A 16,881-nucleotide genomic window follows, 5' to 3' on the forward strand; every position below is an offset into this window, starting at 1 on the left:
AACCTGCAGCGGCAACAGCCCAGGTAGGATGTTAGCCTGCCCTGTGGAAAGGGGTTTCCAGAAGCTTTGGGAGTGGGTATGGAATTTAATTCTAAATAATTTAGGGGTTAAAAGATGAGGTTCTCTCAGATTTTACAGGCTGAAATAAAGTTAGTAGTAAATCCAGAACAAGAAAAAACTGCAGACTTGCTAGTAAATTTAGTTTTGATTCCACATTCCTCGCCAATAAGTTTTACCCAGCCCCAGTGTCATTGCAGATCACCAGTGTCATAAAGTGGAGCAGGGCTAAGTGTCAAAAATTGGCCCCAATGTTTCCTCAATACATCAGAAGACAACGATGAACAATCCACCTGCAGCTCCCTCAAGATCTTCTTGCAACACACATCCAAAAAGGCATATGCTCCTGCTCTAACCCAAATAGCGATTCCCTAATTCACTCTAAATTTGTGTCATTCTTCTGACCTCCCACCCCTTCAAATTCTGTAAATTCTTCTCTTTAATTGCATGACCTCTCCTTTCCAGCCAGGATATTCAACAACTGCTTCCTTCTAGGTGATGACAGTTAATGTCATTCCTGAGAAGTTACTTATTCTTCATACAACCACTGAGAGTGTTCAAGCACATTCAGTCTCTCTCTCCAATCCAGCACCACATCCTAAAGAGTGAAACTTTTTTCTCTGCGGTCTGGAATACACCTGGGTCTTTCCAAAGCAAATATATAGCCTTGTCAGTTTCAGTGTAATTAATGAACACAATTCACTGCTGGCAAGGAAGCTAACAGAAGCAGTCCCCCAGCAGATGTAACTGGGCTCACGCCTCCCCCCCAAAAAACACCGGTAAACCAACAACCTTCATGCCTCACTTCAAATATCAGCTTCCAAAAACATTCTAAGTTGTGAAGTTATACTAACTCTTCAGTTTGAGTGCTTAATTAGCCAACCAGATGACAAACAGTGATCATCAATATATGTAGGTATAACAAGTAAATGCACAACAAATTGTGTATCAAAAGTCCATGTGTAGCTTCTTAGTATTTAAGAAAGACTAATTGTGTAACTTCTTACTGCTTTCCCTGGAGCCTCTTTTCTCCTTCACTAGTTCTTCTTTCTCTCCCCTTCTTGCAGGATCTCACTTTTTTAGTTGTTGAAGTTGTACTGTGAAGCTTCCTCCATCTCTCAGAAAAGAATCTCCCATCAGGAACCTACCATATCTATTGTGAGGGGGCCTTCTGATACTGATCAATAAGCTCTGGAATGAGGAGGAGGAAATTACTAAAACCTAATTCATAGGGTACTGAGCCTAACAGACCACAGTGACATCTGGAGAACAGAAAGGCAAAAATCCAGGAGAAACTGAGTTGATTTTCCTGGTTTTGTCTGCTGTTTTTGGACTGGTCTCTGCAAATGACTCCAGCATCTGCCCCATGATTTCATTTACTGTTACCCTCCTAGGGTTTAGAAACATTTTAGCTTTGTAAAAAAATATTTTACAGATAGCACAGCTAGAATCTAAACAAGTAAAACAGCAGAATTTGGCCATGCACCTTTGATAGAAGCACCATCTAGGATTTCACATCAACATTGTGATAATAAGGGCATGTCTACCCTACAAAATTAAGTCGACATGTTAAGTCAACATATAGCTGCCACAGTAATTAAAATGATGGTTCACGTCCACACCTTGCTCCTTCTGTCGATGGTGTGCGTCCTCACCAGGAGCTTCTGCTGACTTAACCATGTGGGACAGTGACAGCTGGAGTCCCCATCCCAGTGGGAAGGCAGAGACTCCAGCTGTGAGCCCGGCGCTGGGCTGACAGCCAACAGGCAAAGTAAGTAATACAGTGTCTACACAGACAATGCGGCACCCTAACTATATTGACCTTAAGTGCTATGCCTCTCATGGAGGTGGAGTTATTCAGCTGACATACAGGGCAACTTGTATTGGTAGGAGCTACATTTTAGTGTGGATGCTTACAGAGTTAGGTCGATGTAAGCTGCCTGATGTCAATCTAATGCTGTAGCGTAGACCAGGCCTAAGTCAAGTCAAAGCAAAGCCTTGATAGCACTCACTTACAATGCATGCTCAGGAATATGGAGCAGCTGAGAGGTAAGTCCCTATGTGTCCACTTAATTTTTGTTCTGTCCCCTCCCCATTCTTATATTGTTAGTCTCTCTAGGCTTAGTTCACTCCTTACCCTTTTAACAGAGCAGTAGCATACCATCAGTAATGCAATCATCACAAAAGCATTTCCAGCAGTTACAAAGTTAATGCTCTCTCTCCTCCCACTTCTCCCCAACAAACTGGGCATGAAACTTTTCAATCCAAATTCACAGTTTGCAGCCAAGCAGAAAGTGATCCAGCTATAATAGGCCTAATGTATAACCTGCACAGGGGTATAATTCCAGAATACAGAAACACTGAAGTGAAAGATACAGTTGCAGAGACCATCTAATATAATGTGCATGTCTAACAAAGCTCTGCTGTTTGCGTGTCTTCGCCCAAAGAAACACTTTTCCTGGGCTAGTCAAGGTTTAAAGTAGATGCTGAGCTGCCTAAAAGGCTGTGTAAAGGTCAAATAACTGCTAAAAGAGTCTTGCACACTTACCTGTTATGATGATTACAATTCCACCTGGGACTACAAGGTCAGCCTTTTCTTCCAAGGAGCAACAGAAGATCTCAGATTATAGATTTACTACAGTCTTGCAGAGGTGCAAGGATGAGTTATCTGCTACAAGTCATCTGCTGGGAAGGTTGGCTTAATCGTCTAACCCTCAAGTCTGGAATTCCTAGACTGCCTGGTCAAAATGCTTACAGGGTCAACTCAACCCTTTAGCTTCCCAAGGCAGACAATGAAGTTCCACACAGGATACTGTATGTGGATATGTTGGATGTAAACTTAAAACCAGGCCCTGTTTGCTCTTAATTTTTACTAAAGATCCAAGGCCATTTTTGCACAAATTACACACAGAGGTTACATGCTATAAGCTGGACAACTGCCTTGCACACCAGAGTAAACAAAAATTGAGTGGCACGGTATATAGGCAAATTTTATCCTTCTCTTGTACATTCACTTACTGGGTGAGCAGTCCGTCCAAACCTGGAAAGGGCTTCTCCTCCTCACTCTCTTAGTGATAGGTAGCAGAGGTGAAGCTTTGGCACCTCCATTCCCCTGCAAGCACTGTAGCTGCCTCAGCTCTCTAGCCGAATGCTTACTCATCATCTAATGCTAATATAACCAAGTATGAAAACTGACAATAACCCAATTAGAACTCACACTAGGCTGGGCTTCCAGACTGGTGGGTACTCCTGGGCAGAAAGTGAGTTTACAAGAGAATACCAAAAGCCTCATTTCTATGATGGAAGGTCCGATATTTTGGATTGGGATATACCATGCATGCTCACTACCTGGGAGATTACAATACCTCATGTCTGAGAGCAGCTCCTAGAACTACACCCAAAGGCCAGGTCCACAGATGCACTGACCTTCACTCTGTAATGGTCAATGAGCATGTGGACCGAACTTCAGATTGCTGCTTGTCAGAGCTCATCCACAGATTTCCTCTTGGCCCAAGAAGTGACTATGCCCCATGAAATAAACCTTTACTCAAGGGGGGAGGTGGAGAGCAAGGGAACCCATCTGCAAACTAAAGTTTCCTTAATAGAAAAATGATTATTCAAGTGCATTAAAGACCTAGAGGCTCTGTCATCTTTTCTAGCCCCTATGGAATCCATAAAAAGGATTTCCCTTTGTATAGGTCTTTGGAGAATGCAGACTAGATGGAAAAAACCCTGTCCTAAGCAACCAATCCCTCAGATGGAATTTCTGGCAGCTCAGACTAAATGTTGAGGGACCATGCCACATGGACTTCTTTAGTGAGCAACAAATTGTGTTCTGCCCTATAAGAATAACTTTCCACTCCTAGCACCACCTTGCTTGCTGGCAATCCAGGCAACACTGCTTACTCCTGTCTCTGGTCCTTGGAGACCAGCACACACTACTCTGACTGCTCTAAGCTCCAGCCAGTTCACATGCAGAGATCTCTCCCATGTGGGATGAATGGGACTGCAGGGTGGTTCCCCAAACCTTGAGGCTGGCATCAGTCCTTACCCCAAATCGTAGGTCCTTGAAGTGACCTCCAACTTTGAGTTTAGTTACATCTCTCCCACAACTGCAGGGACAGCCTGAGCTTGAAGAGACTCTGAATCCTCACATGTAATCCCCACCCCATTCCTTTGTTCACCACTGTGAGAGCAGCTTGTGAACCAAAATGCTTCCTGACCTACAGGGCTAGATCAATTAAGGAAGACATCTTCTTGGCTCAGATGCTGGAGGATGCTCTGATTTGCTCTGCTAAGTTGTCTTGCCGTTTGTACTCTCTTCTCTGATGGAAGACCCATTCCTACCACCATACTAACTCAGCTGATGACATGGGATCAGGTTTTGCTTTTTTGTATCTGATCATAAATCCCAGCCACATCAAGAGAGTTGCTGATTCCTGGACAGCTTCTCTTGTACCTACCAGAGTGAAGACTTTCATGAGCCAGCCAGCCAGATATGGAAGAATATGACGTTTCCTCTGTGGCTCAACTACCATTATACTCTTTGTGGAGACTGAGCCAATGGCCAGGGGAAAAACCTGTAACATTGCAGAAAGGTACAAAAGTCCACAGAGTAATATGCAGAAATCAGAGAGCACTCAGTGATCCTCTATTCTGCTGAAGTCTGCTTCAGGGGGAGAGGGACAGGGGCAGGCTCAAGGGGCTCTGGTCAGGTACAATTTCTGGAATGCTGGCCTATACCAAGGCCTGGGTGGAGATCTTCATTATGCCAACCAGTCTCTATTCTGAGAGGACAAATATGGTCTCTTGGGCTCTGGAATGACTTTATTTTCATCACAGAGACCCTGAAGGCTTGATCTAGTGCTTCCCCAAATAACTTTTCCCCATTAAAAGGCAGATGCAATGAGCTCCTGCTTTGTTGCAAATTCCTCCTCTCCAAGAGCATTACTAGAAGGCTCTCCCATCCATAAAGTGACTGGTAAAGACGGAAAGAAGATTGTGTGACCAAGACCAGGGAGGCATCACTGAGGAATTTGTAAATTTCCAAATTTCAGTCACAGGGTACTTCAAAGCCACTGGCCCCTCCACAGGGCAGGTACAATTCTTAGTTGAAGATATGACTGCAGAGTCAATAATGGGGCAAAAATCCCAGCAATTGTGCTATCTTTTAGACAACCTGTAAAATATATGCATCTGCCTTGGGGAGGGCTGTTCTGGCACCTGATTTCTCTCCATGTCCTTGTGAAAGGGGAAAGCTCACATCTTGTTTTGAGGATACATGTGTAATGACTGTGACCCATTTAAGTACCTAGAGTGAGTATCAAGGACTTGAAGATGAACGACAATGCTAAAACATAAATACCATGTTATTTTTATTTATATTTCCAATGTACAAAAAAGGCTTTTATCTAACACTAAGCCTCTACTGTAGACTAAAAGGACAAAGAAATAGATTAACCCAGATTGTGTCTGGATTCTACATCCAGAACATAGCATTTACTCAAGCACCTGCTTTCGGGTAGAAACTAATATTGGTCATTCCAAGCTTTTAGATGATCTAAACCAGGGGTTGGCAAACTACGGCCCACGGGCCAGATCCAGCCCCTCAGGGTTTTGGATTCAACCCGCAGGATTGCCCCCCCGTGGTGCCGCAGGACCCGCGCCGCTCTCAGAAGTGGCCGGCACCACATCCCTGCAGCTCCTAAGAGGGAAAAGGGGGGTGCCGTTGCCACCCCAGAGCCACTTTAGGTAAGCGGTGCTGGGCCGGAGCCCGAACCCCTCCTGCACCCCACCCCCCACCTCCCTGCCCTAAGCCCCCTGCCCGCACTCGCACCCCTCCTGCACCCCAACTCCCTGCCCTGAGCCCCCTGCTGCACCCTGCACCTCTCCTGTTCCCCAACCCCCTGGCCTGAGCTCCCTCCAGCACTCCACACCCCTCCTGCACCCCTGCCCTGAGCCCCCTCCTTCACCCCAACCCCATTCCCTGAGCCCCCTCGTACACCCCGCACCCCTCCTCTGCCCCAATCCCTTGCCCTGAGCCCATTCCTGCACACCGTACTCCCTCCCACACCCCGCACTCCCTCCTGCACCCCAACCCTGCATATAATTTTCCCACCCAGATGTGGCCCTCGGCCCAAAAAGTTTGCCCACCCCGAACTGGTTTCCAGCTCTACAGATTTGAGATAAGTTGTTAAACACAAAATGGAAAAAGAGCAATATGGTAATAAGAATAATGTAATTTTTAAAGGTCTTCTATCTCAACACCTGTCAGGACTAGGAATCTTTTAGCAGATGAGTTCCTTTTTCAAGAACTAATCATGGAACAGCGATCACAGAGAAAGAAGATCTCAATCCCCAAAGATGTGAGAGATTTCTGAGAAAGGCTATGCCAACTGTGTAGTCACATACTGAACATGTATCCCTAGACTCTTATTTTTTAAACAAATGGGAGAGCTCAATATATCCCCAAATTCCAGGATTTCTCAGAAAAAGCATAACAAGGAACAGTTTAATACAGAGTGATGTATCCGGTGACCCTCATGTCCTAATTCAAATTGCATGCTGCAGACATCTTTTCACAAGCTGTCTGAAGTTTTAACATATGTTCCTAAAAGGTTTTATACAGGTTTATAACTATAATATGTACAACGCTGATCCTTCTATTATTACTTTGTTTTTTAAATGTTAGTGCAGTTCTGTCCAGAGTCTAACTGAGGGCAGGTCTACACTACAAACTTGCATTGGCGCAGCTCCACCGCTAGAGAGAGTCTTCACCAAAAGCGCTAAGCTGACGTGAGAGAGCTCTCCCATTGGCTTAATAACTCTACCTCCATGAAAGGTGGTAGCTATGTCGACAGGAGCAGCTCTCCCACCAACAATAGCGCTGTCAACTTGGGGGGTTAACTACGTCACTATGGGGTGTGAAAAATCCACATCCCTGAGTGATGCAGTTATACTGAAGTGTGTAGTATAGACTTGGCCTGAATGAGGTTGGTAAACCTGCTTTAATGAAGGGAGAGGAGGGAGAGAAAAGGGTCTTAAAATGAGGAGAGGACCTGATATGGATAGACAACAAGTGGACCGTAGAAATCTACACACATATACATACACATCCAAAAGACAAAAGAAAGGAAGTGTGGGGATTTCAAACGTTAGCAGAAATAAAAGGATTGCAGAAGCAAGAAAGCAAAATAGGGTGGAGGAGGAGAAAAGGGACAGAAAAGTTGGGGAGGGAAGAGCTGAGGGGGTCAGACAGGGATAGATTTTACCTGAGAAAGTAAAATAGCTTGAAACACTTACGGTTTCTTCTCATTTGGACCACGGAAAGAATGGTGGGTAGGGGCAGGGAAATGAGAAATCTTAGCTAGTGCTTGGGACTCAGAAGACCTGCACTCAATTTCCTGCTCTGCCACAGACTTCCTATGTGACCTTGGGCTAGTTATTTGCTCTGTACCTCAGTTCTCCATTTGAAAAATGGGAAAAACAGCACTGACCTACCTCACAGGGGTGTTGCTAGAACAAATATATATTAAAGGTTGTGAGGCACTCGGATACTATGGAACTGGGGACCATATAAGTACCTAATATAGATACTGAAAAGACATTAAATGAACTCCCTGAAACGTTGAGAATTGACAGCAAGGTGAAGTGCTGGCAGCCCATTGATTATGCAGCTATGGATCTTACCTAGGCCTCAGACTAGATGCAGCTAGGATAATCTTAAACCCCACTCACCTCAACCCAGACTTGAAAAGGGAGGATGAGAAAAGTGGTGGTGAGGCATTAATTTACACATTGTCACAGCAGCAGCTGTTAATGATGACCCCAACTCTGAAAATTACACAGTAATAATTTGTGAGAACACAAAGTGAATCAAAACCTCACATAAGAAGTAAATTTCCCCACCTCCATGGTGTCCAATTTCTACAAAAACATTTCTTCCATCATTAGTGCTCAGAATACCTAAGAATGCAGCAATGGGGAGGAAAAAGATACAAATGTGCAACCAAGAGCACACCCCCATCCAGACAGAGGAATACATATAGGCCTACATTTTCTGCTCTGGCTTTAACAACCATAAAAGCTTTCAATGCTGGAGAAGACCAAAACTGCAATCTAGACAGAAAACGATTTATAAATCCTGGAAACTAAACTGGTTTGTATGCCAATTTCAACACAACATTTCTCATTCCAAGACCTACATGTTCAACAAGGCCTGTACTGAGTGCTCCCTGACTGGCCTGACCATGAATGACACATCACAACAGCAGGCAAAGTAAACCTGAAGAGATCTATCTATTGCATGTTGTAATCCAGTGTGAAAAACATCCTGTATTTCTCTTCTCTTTACATGACTTCAAGAACTCCGGTCAGCCTAGTATTTCTTGAGTTTTCCATAGTTCAGCGTCTGTGGTATTTTGTTATAACGGCACTGTGTCCATATGCTGTTCAAGGCAGAGACACTGGAAAATGTATAGCTCTACCACCATTTAATAACAATTTCAATTTCCCTAATATTACTCTTATTTCTTCAATACTTGTCTCCAGTGGTAACAGTAGACAATAGTCTCCACACCATTTCACTGAAAGCCAATATTTTAACAAAACCCAGTGTTGTTTGGGAAGTCAGATCTGTACCTCTGTGCCAAGCAGCATGAGATTAGAGACAGCCAGGACAGTCCTTCCAGCTAGCAAAATTAAATGTGTCTAATTGTTAGTGAATCCAGATGCCATCTAGGTGTGTATAATCACTTCCATCACTGAGTGCACGACAATTATCAACAAATTTATCTTCACAACAGCCCCATTAACTAGAGAATATTTATCCCCATTTGTATTGAAAATTGGAAGACTAAGTGACCTGCCCAAGGTCATGCAGAAGGTCTGTGGCAGGGCCAGGAATTGAATTGCCATCTCTTGAGATCCAACCCAGTGCCTTAACCATGAGATCAACAACACTACACATAAAAGAGCCAATTAAAGCCACCCATGGTAGAAGGGGGGGGGAAGAAGGGGGGTGACTTACCAGTGCCACTTTATCCTAAAGCCTGCATTGTGAAAGCTAAGATGGAGTCTGAAGTGCCATCATCCTTGCTGAGGACATCTGGCATTCACAGGTTTGCACTGAGATGGCACGCAACTAATGGGTGAGCTACCTATATACCACTTCAAGTTTCAGACAATTCCTCAGTTCAACCAGAGGTGATTTTTTTGGCATCTTGTTACACTAAAATCTTATCACTAGACACTCACTTAAGACAGTACTGTTTCCTAAAACATTTTCATTAATAGAGTATTATTTAATAGTTTTCTATTTTACTGCATCAGTTTTCTTTTACACTTTACCTTTTAGTGTATTGAAAGTTTCTTTAAACCCTTGCACAGAGTCCACTGAATCCCAATCACACTCTTGGGGATACAATCATTTGCTAACCACACACCTTTTCCCTCTCCATACTGCAGCCTTTATTTTTGCAGAAAACCAGCTCTGCTATAGTTAAGGCTGAAAACTCACTTCCGCTGACTTCAAATGCTCTAAAATCCACATGCTTATTCATATTGTTTTGAAATTTAGTATGCCTCAAAAGGATGCAAATTTGGGGTCACCCAAGCAAGAAGTTCTCAAGATATAGAACCCTGGGGGTGGAGAGGAGGAAGCATTTCTTAAGGTTGACAGATTCTACCCACTTTTTTTGAGCAGACCTAGGGAATCAAACTGTGGCTCTGATTGTGGCCCAAATGGTCTCCACTACTCAATGCTGGGAGAGGTGACATTCAGGTGGGTGGGTGGTGAACCTGTCAGCCCCACATTCTCCCCTGGTATGCGTATGCCAGCATCTGAGGGCATCTGCCCCTTTAGGGGGACCTGGGCTCCTCTTCCTGCCCCTCATATGAGCTAGCATCCCAGGAGGCCTCTTCACTCTGAAAGGCTCAGATTCTCTCTGTCCCGCTGGGCCCCTCCCCCAAGTGAGCAGGCATTTGGGGAAACCCTGCCCTCTGGGGCGGGAGCTGAGGACATGCAGGCTGGGGGCATGAACCCAGGACACACTGCAAGACTGGGTGAGGAGCTGAGGGGCATACCTGATGCATATCACTCACTCAAACACTTGGCACGGAGAAGACGAGTCCCCAAATCAAATCTGGGCCTCAGGCACAGCAGTACAGACCACAACCACAAGTCCACCTTGGACATCTATTCTTTAATTAGATACTCATTCAAAGGTGCTTCATTGTACATAGTGTTCTTTTAAATGAGTTTGTTCACTTATAGCAGACACTAAACAAGTCATACCTGACCGTTATATTTAAATACAGGTAAGTCTATATTTATATTAAATTTTTAACCCCTTCCAGTTGGTACTGTGCCTAACACAGCGCTATGAAATAAATCCCACTCATTGAATATACTTAGACTAAACTAGTTCTGGATTAGAGTTTTTCAGAAAAAAATGGTAATCAAAAAGCTCACACATTCCTCATGACACATTTGGTCACTCAAGCAGCTTCCATTTAAACAGCAAGTATTTGTCAGTTTTACAAACAGTTTCAGTCGCCCAAATAGAACATATCTTGCTCTGATACAGCAGATGTATCTTAAGCAAATACCAGTTTATATTGGTGCATGTACTGATGTCATATCTACATGGGCAATACTATAAAAAAACACTTTGTATTCTGTGTTTCATTGGCCCAGATTCAAGGAAGGAATCTGGCATTTGACAAGACAAATACAAAATATATTAATGCTTCTACAGTTTATGAGAATACCATTCCCAGTTACCTACAACCCCGGGTAAAACCCTAATGCAGTTTCTATTGATGTACAGTAAGCAAAGGAGTAAAAAAAAAAAAAACAAAAAAAAAACCCAAAGATACTGAAACTGATACACTCAGTGCAGGCCACTGATAAATTTAAAGATTGTGAGGAGCATACATGTAGAGAAGGATGTCAGTTCTTGATTAAAATATTAAAAAAATTAATGTTAGTAGCAGAATACTCTAACAGTAATTCTCAGACTCCTACATGCCTCTGTGTTGTTCCGTGCAGGGTTCTTATGCGTAGCTTTGCAGTATTTCTATCTAGAAACTGCAACAGTCCTTTGATAGAATTTCTTTCAAAAGAAATCTGGAAATTCTAATAAATCTACATGTCCCTTCAGAGTGGGTTTAAAGAGTGAAAGCAGAATAGGCCAGTTACTCATAAGTGATGCTGCGTCCAAAACCAAAAAGTAGCAGCAGAACAAGAAACACAGGCACCTAACCATGTATATTTGTTAGGAACTGTGGTAAATGTAAAATATTGTTTTTATATTTTAAAATAATACTTTCTACAGGAAATACTCTAAACAGTTACTACACACTAGGGGTAATAAATAGGTGGACTGCAAGCCAAATCCAGACCACCAGGTGCTTTTTAACAGATCCCAAAATCTTTTTATTTACTTTTTTTTATTATTATTTTCTCTGGAGTCTGGACCTTGACAAAAAAATAATTGACTACCCCTACTTTACACTATTAATATGGTGATGAATGAGGTGGGTTGAAGGAATAAATCTGAAGATTTTAGTTAAGTTCTATGAAAATCTGCAGAAACCCCACTGATGTAATCATTTTCAGCTGCTCATCCACACTAACACAACTCAGTTCAGTTTATTTCCACACCTCAAACATGTTTTATTTAGCTCCCTCTTCCTGAGTATTTGTAAACAATATGAAGTGTACAATGAGGAATCAAGTGAGAGTAAAGTACTAAAAGGCAGCCTGTATTTTTTTTTAATCTGTAAAAACCTGAGGTTTCTGATTACCATAGAAACGTACATCATTAACAAGAGATTTAAATTCTCCAGACTAAAGTATTACACACGGGATATTTTACAACGACCCAGGAATATTCTGTAGTAACTATGCCCATCTTCTGCTGTTCAGCATGCTCACTCAGCCCAATTATCTCCTAGCTGGCTCTGCACATACATGGAGCATTTGAGGACAGACTACACAAGCACAAGAGGCTGATGATTAATGCAGAAGCTCCAGCCATACTATACTATGGGAGGTGACTGGCTGCCCTTTCCCTGTGATCAGGTACTTTGAAGTACAAAGGACCACTGGAGAGTCTTTTGCCTCTCTCCCCAAAATGCAAAACACCCCCCACACACCGAAGCCCCCACTTCACCCCATGCTCTTAAATAACTGGAGTGAGCCTGCAGGAGCTCCAGTGGACAACACAGCTCTAACTCGGCTGGAGGTATGGATGTGTTCTGGACACCCTCCAGATACACATCACAGGCACGTGGAAGACAGGCTGTCCCCAAGCCACTGGCCTTTGCTGACAGAGCTTCCTTCCGCCAGCCAGTTACCTAGTGCTTAGCGTCCAGTTACCCCCACCCTGCTAAGAGTTAAGGAAGGAGACCTCTGAACATCGCTGCCTCGCTGCAGGGATCAAATCCAGTCGGCTACCCCAGAGCGTTTGGGATACAACCGGGGAGAACCGCCAGACGAGTGCAATACTGCTCCGTGTAACTAGCCGAGGCTGAGTGACCACAGGGTGCGGGTCCCCAATAAGGGTGCTGTGTGAAATGGACCCGCTCACCGCGGGTCTCCGGTAAGGGATCGAAGCGGGGTAGGAGCCGAAATGCAAAGCCCCCATAAGGGAAGAGTACAGGGGAGGAGGCGGCTGTGTGCAATCCACCCAAGACCTGCACGGACAGAGGAGTGGGAGGAGCTAGCAGCGTGCAGTGTACCGGGGAAGGCGACGTCCCCAGAGGCGGAGCCTGTGTGCAATGCCAGCACTGACTGACGGGCGCGGGGGAGGAGGCTGGGTGCCACCCTCCCGGCACCGGGGTGAGAGCAGAGATGGGGAGAGGGAGGAGCCTGCGTGGAACGCATCCAGTACTGAGAGGAAGAGGGTGTCCCAGGGACGGGGGCGGGGCCCGTGTGCAATGTACTCGGTACCGAGGGATTCCGGGGGGTGGACTCCGGTAGGGGCACGACGGGGGCGGGCTGAGTGCGATGCAGCCCGCGGGCTATCCAAGTACGGCTTATACTCCGTGCACTCGGTTCTTAGGGGAAGGGAGTTTGTCGCGGGAAGGGAGGCGGGCCCGTGTCCGCTGCACCGACTCCCGGGGCAAGGGGGCGGCTGCATGTGCAATGCGAGTGATCCGAAGCGAAGGAAAGGGTTCGGGAAGCTCATCTTCGCTAATCCAGAGCCCGGGAAAACAACCCGACCGGGACGGAGAGTGGGAGCGGCTACTTGTCCGCTACGCTCGCCGGGGGAGGGGGCTCCGTGTACGTTCTGCACCGGGGGGTGGGGGGCGCCTGTGTCCGGCGCACGCGGGGGACCGCTGCGCGGAACCGCCCGCTCGCCGGGGCAGGGAACCCCCGGGGAGACGCAGCGTGGGAGGCTGCTCTCGCTCCCCTCCCCCGGTGGCGCCCGAAGCGCGCGGGCCACCGGCGCGAGTCCCCGCCCCATACGGAGAGCGAGAAGGGACAGGAGCGACCCGCCCCCCGCGGCGCCCGGCGGGACTGTCACACCGCCCGACCCCTCGGCGCTCACCTCAAAGCCCCCTTGCGCCCAGGGGGATCGCGCCCCGCCGGTGGCTCTCCGGGCCCCTTCTCCTCACGCGGGGGCGGCCCTCGGGCCCCTCCTCCTGCTGCTGGCGGGGTCGGCGGCGGCAGCTCCCCCCCGGCTCCGGCGGCTACTCGAGAGGGACGGTCCCTGGCGGTGTCGCGCTGTGGGAGGGCTCCCCGGCCCCGGCGGCTGCTCCGGGCGGGGTGGGGGGTCCCCGGGCCCCTCCTCCTCCGGGCGGGGGCGGCGGCTGCTCGGTTCGGGCAGTGGAGGGGGTGAGGGGCGGCTGGGCCTGGACAGATACGAGGGATGGTCGGCCCCGGTGAAGGGGGGGTAAAATGGAGTAACCGTCTCTCGGCGGCGGCCGCCGAGCGCTGGCCGCTTCTCTGTTCCCCGGGAAATCCCGCCCCTCCCCGGCCCGGGGGGAGACCCCCGCGCTTCCATTGGGTACGTAGCCTGCCACTCACCGCTTCTCCCAATCACAGCGCAGTGCCCACCCCCATCCCCCGCCCCTATTGGACACAACCCCCAGGAAGGGGATGTGAAGGGGGGGACCGAGGAAAAATGTCCGTATAGGAAACAAGCCCCGCCTAGTCCCGCCTCCATTCCTCTCTCATTGAATGCCGCCTACAGGAACCGGTCAACGATTGGAATAGGTGCACATCGGTCAAACCTAGACTCCCCCTATCTCAGGCTCCGCCCCCGGCCACTAGGAAGCTCCGCCCCCTCTCTGGGGAGCTCTTTTGTGGAATGTTTACATCTGCAAGTGGATCCAGATTCGTGCCCCTACAAATCCGCCCACAATCCCGGGGGCAGCAGCTAGTGCATTGGGCGCACTACAAGCCGTGTATCTGCACCCATGTTGCTTCAGAGTGTTGCCCCAGCACGTGCACTAACACTGTACAATGCACGGGTGCAACAAGCTGCAGCAGCACGGGCGCCAATTCTGTCCAACTCTACAAGATGCAACGGCGGTACGCCCAGTATCGCTAACGCACGATGCATGCATGGGTGCAACAAGATTCAGCCGCACGGCCAGTAGCCCAGTTTAATACACGCAGGCACCAAACTTAAGCAGCTATGCACTCGCAATAGTAATGCATGAATGCAACAAGTTGCATGAGGTCAATCATGCTACCCAGTTTCCAGATTATCTGTGAGATTCATCCGCTTGCATACAATTTAAACTGGGATGAAACCTCGTGCATACTGCCCGCTAGGAAGCAAGGTAATTAGTTTCCTTTTACTCCTATCAACCCAGTTTGAAACTTGCAGCAACTTTACAGGAGGTAACAAGTGAAACCATACAACAAAACAGGCACTATTTAAGAACACCTTTTGAGACAACACCAAAGCTGTACGTGGTGGTCGTGGTGGTCGCATTAAACCACAACACTGGATTTGGAATCCAGCCTCAAGGAACTGCAGGTCACCTACTGAGCAACTTGAGCACATTTTGGATCAGAGCTACTCCAAACTGAAGCAGATAGGGAAGGTAGATTTGTATTCCAATATAAAGTTCAGGTATGTTTTTACACTCATGTGGAAGAAAAAGCTGTCATAGGATTAAACAGATGTCATTTTCCCTCTAGTCTGAAAGCTTTTCCCCCAAAGTTTCTGCGAGGAAGCATTAAGTTTGTCTCAAAGGACAGACAGGCCCAGAAGGCAAACAAACAACAGCAAAAAATAAAGTGTGCATTTCTTTACCTGAAGTTGCATGACCCCATCGCTAAATAACTGCATTGGAAATCCAAGTCTTAGCTTACTTTTAGCCACTACAGTGACTTTGCTTTATTAATTCCACACAGGAGTTTCTGTGTATTTCCACTACCGCTGACTTGTGGAGGGAGCACTGACCAACTGCCTTAGAGGCTTCTCCAGGCCAGCAACATGTACAATTCTCATCCTCAATTCTTCCTTACTACAGAAGTCAGTGACACAGTGTATCCATTCAATACAAGCCCCATGCTTCCAAGGGAGAGGAGGATAGTCAAAACAAATTGACTAGCAGTGTAAATCACAGTGAATTCTTGGCATTTAATAACAGTCACCATGCAGACAACAAATGAAAGATACCTTCTGGTGGTACCCTAATAAAACTGTATTCTTATTAAAAAGAAAAGGAGTACTTGTGGCACCTTAGAGACTAACCAATTTATTTGAGCATGAGCTTTCGTGAGTACAAGTACTCCTTTTCTTTTTGCGAATACAGACTAACACGGCTGTTACTCTGAAACCTGTATTCTTATTGCCTCCCGCAGGCCAATACCATTACACACACTTTCTATTCCAAGCCTTAAAACTGTCCAGAAACCTTATTTGGAAGTATATTTTGTACCTCAGATACAGTTAAGAGTACACACACAGACCTTAACACCTCCCTGTCTAGAAGAGCCTGCTGTAATAGGCATGGGACAGTCAAGGCAAAGTAGCACACAGGTCTTAAGCATATGGCTGATACTATTTTTAATATTTGGTTCTATACCTCTGTTGGGTGTTGCCCACACAACTCCTCTCTCTTCCCTGGTGTAAAAAGGGACAATATCTGGATCACTTGGAGATTGTCCTTCACCTTCCACTTATAACCCTGCTAATTATTGTACTGGGTGGCAGGATGCTGCCTGTTGCTGCAGTTTCAAACAAGCGACTTTCTGATTCATATTTTGAAGCATGATTGTAATTAAAATAAAAAGGTGAGCAGGTTATGCATCGCCCAGCCAGTTCAGAAATCCTCAAGTGCCAGCACCCCTCGCTCACACGGTCTCTTTAGTGCATGATGTACACACATACCAACAGTGAGAGCTACTATTAAACCCTCTTTAGCTTCCTCCAGACACGCCTCCAGCTAGCTCCCAGTAGCTTTGGAGCAGACGTGCAGGCTTCAGTTTTAAAATATCTTCCAACATGACTGAACTTGTAGTTCTGAATTAAGAGAGAGACTTCAATGAGGCTCCCTTCTAAAGAGCAGCCCCTGCGAATGGGAGAGGCTTCGCTTCACATCTTTTTACAATGAGTCTGAGCCCAATAAAAGCAGGGAGGGAAGGAATCGATTTCTCTGCATTGGACTGTCCCACCGACTCACTCGTCCCTAAAAACTGGGGTGATTTCCTCTTTTGCCTCGCCCCCTTAGTGCACGGAGTAACCAGGTACCCTCTTTTCTACGTGTTAACTCTGTCCCTGAAAGCATACCAGAGGTTAAGGCTCCACCCCGACTGTAAAGCAAAGCACGACAGCACTAGGGTAAAACAGGGTTTAA

General features: G+C 46.5%; 1 protein-coding gene across 13 annotated transcripts in view; it reads right to left on the bottom strand.

Moving 5' to 3' along the window:
• Nucleotides 1–16,881, bottom strand: part of SIN3A (SIN3 transcription regulator family member A) — a 60,595-nt gene that overhangs the window by 40,418 nt on the left and 3,296 nt on the right. For 8 of the 13 annotated variants that reach the window (XM_073303438.2, XM_073303449.2, XM_073303445.2 and 5 more), the window contains exon 1: nucleotides 13,614–14,045. The exons of 2 other annotated variants lie outside the window; for them this stretch is intronic. The gene's annotated coding sequence lies outside the window, so the exon portion shown is untranslated. Of the gene's footprint in view, nucleotides 1–1,064; nucleotides 1,524–4,520; nucleotides 4,713–13,613; nucleotides 14,046–16,881 lie in introns of those variants that run through there. 3 more of the 13 variants (XM_073303446.2, XM_073303441.2, XM_073303439.2) reach the window with 3 other exon arrangements.

This window comes from Lepidochelys kempii, chromosome 10 (genome assembly GCF_965140285.1).
Source record: "Lepidochelys kempii isolate rLepKem1 chromosome 10, rLepKem1.hap1, whole genome shotgun sequence".
Lineage (NCBI taxonomy): Eukaryota > Metazoa > Chordata > Testudines > Cheloniidae > Lepidochelys > Lepidochelys kempii.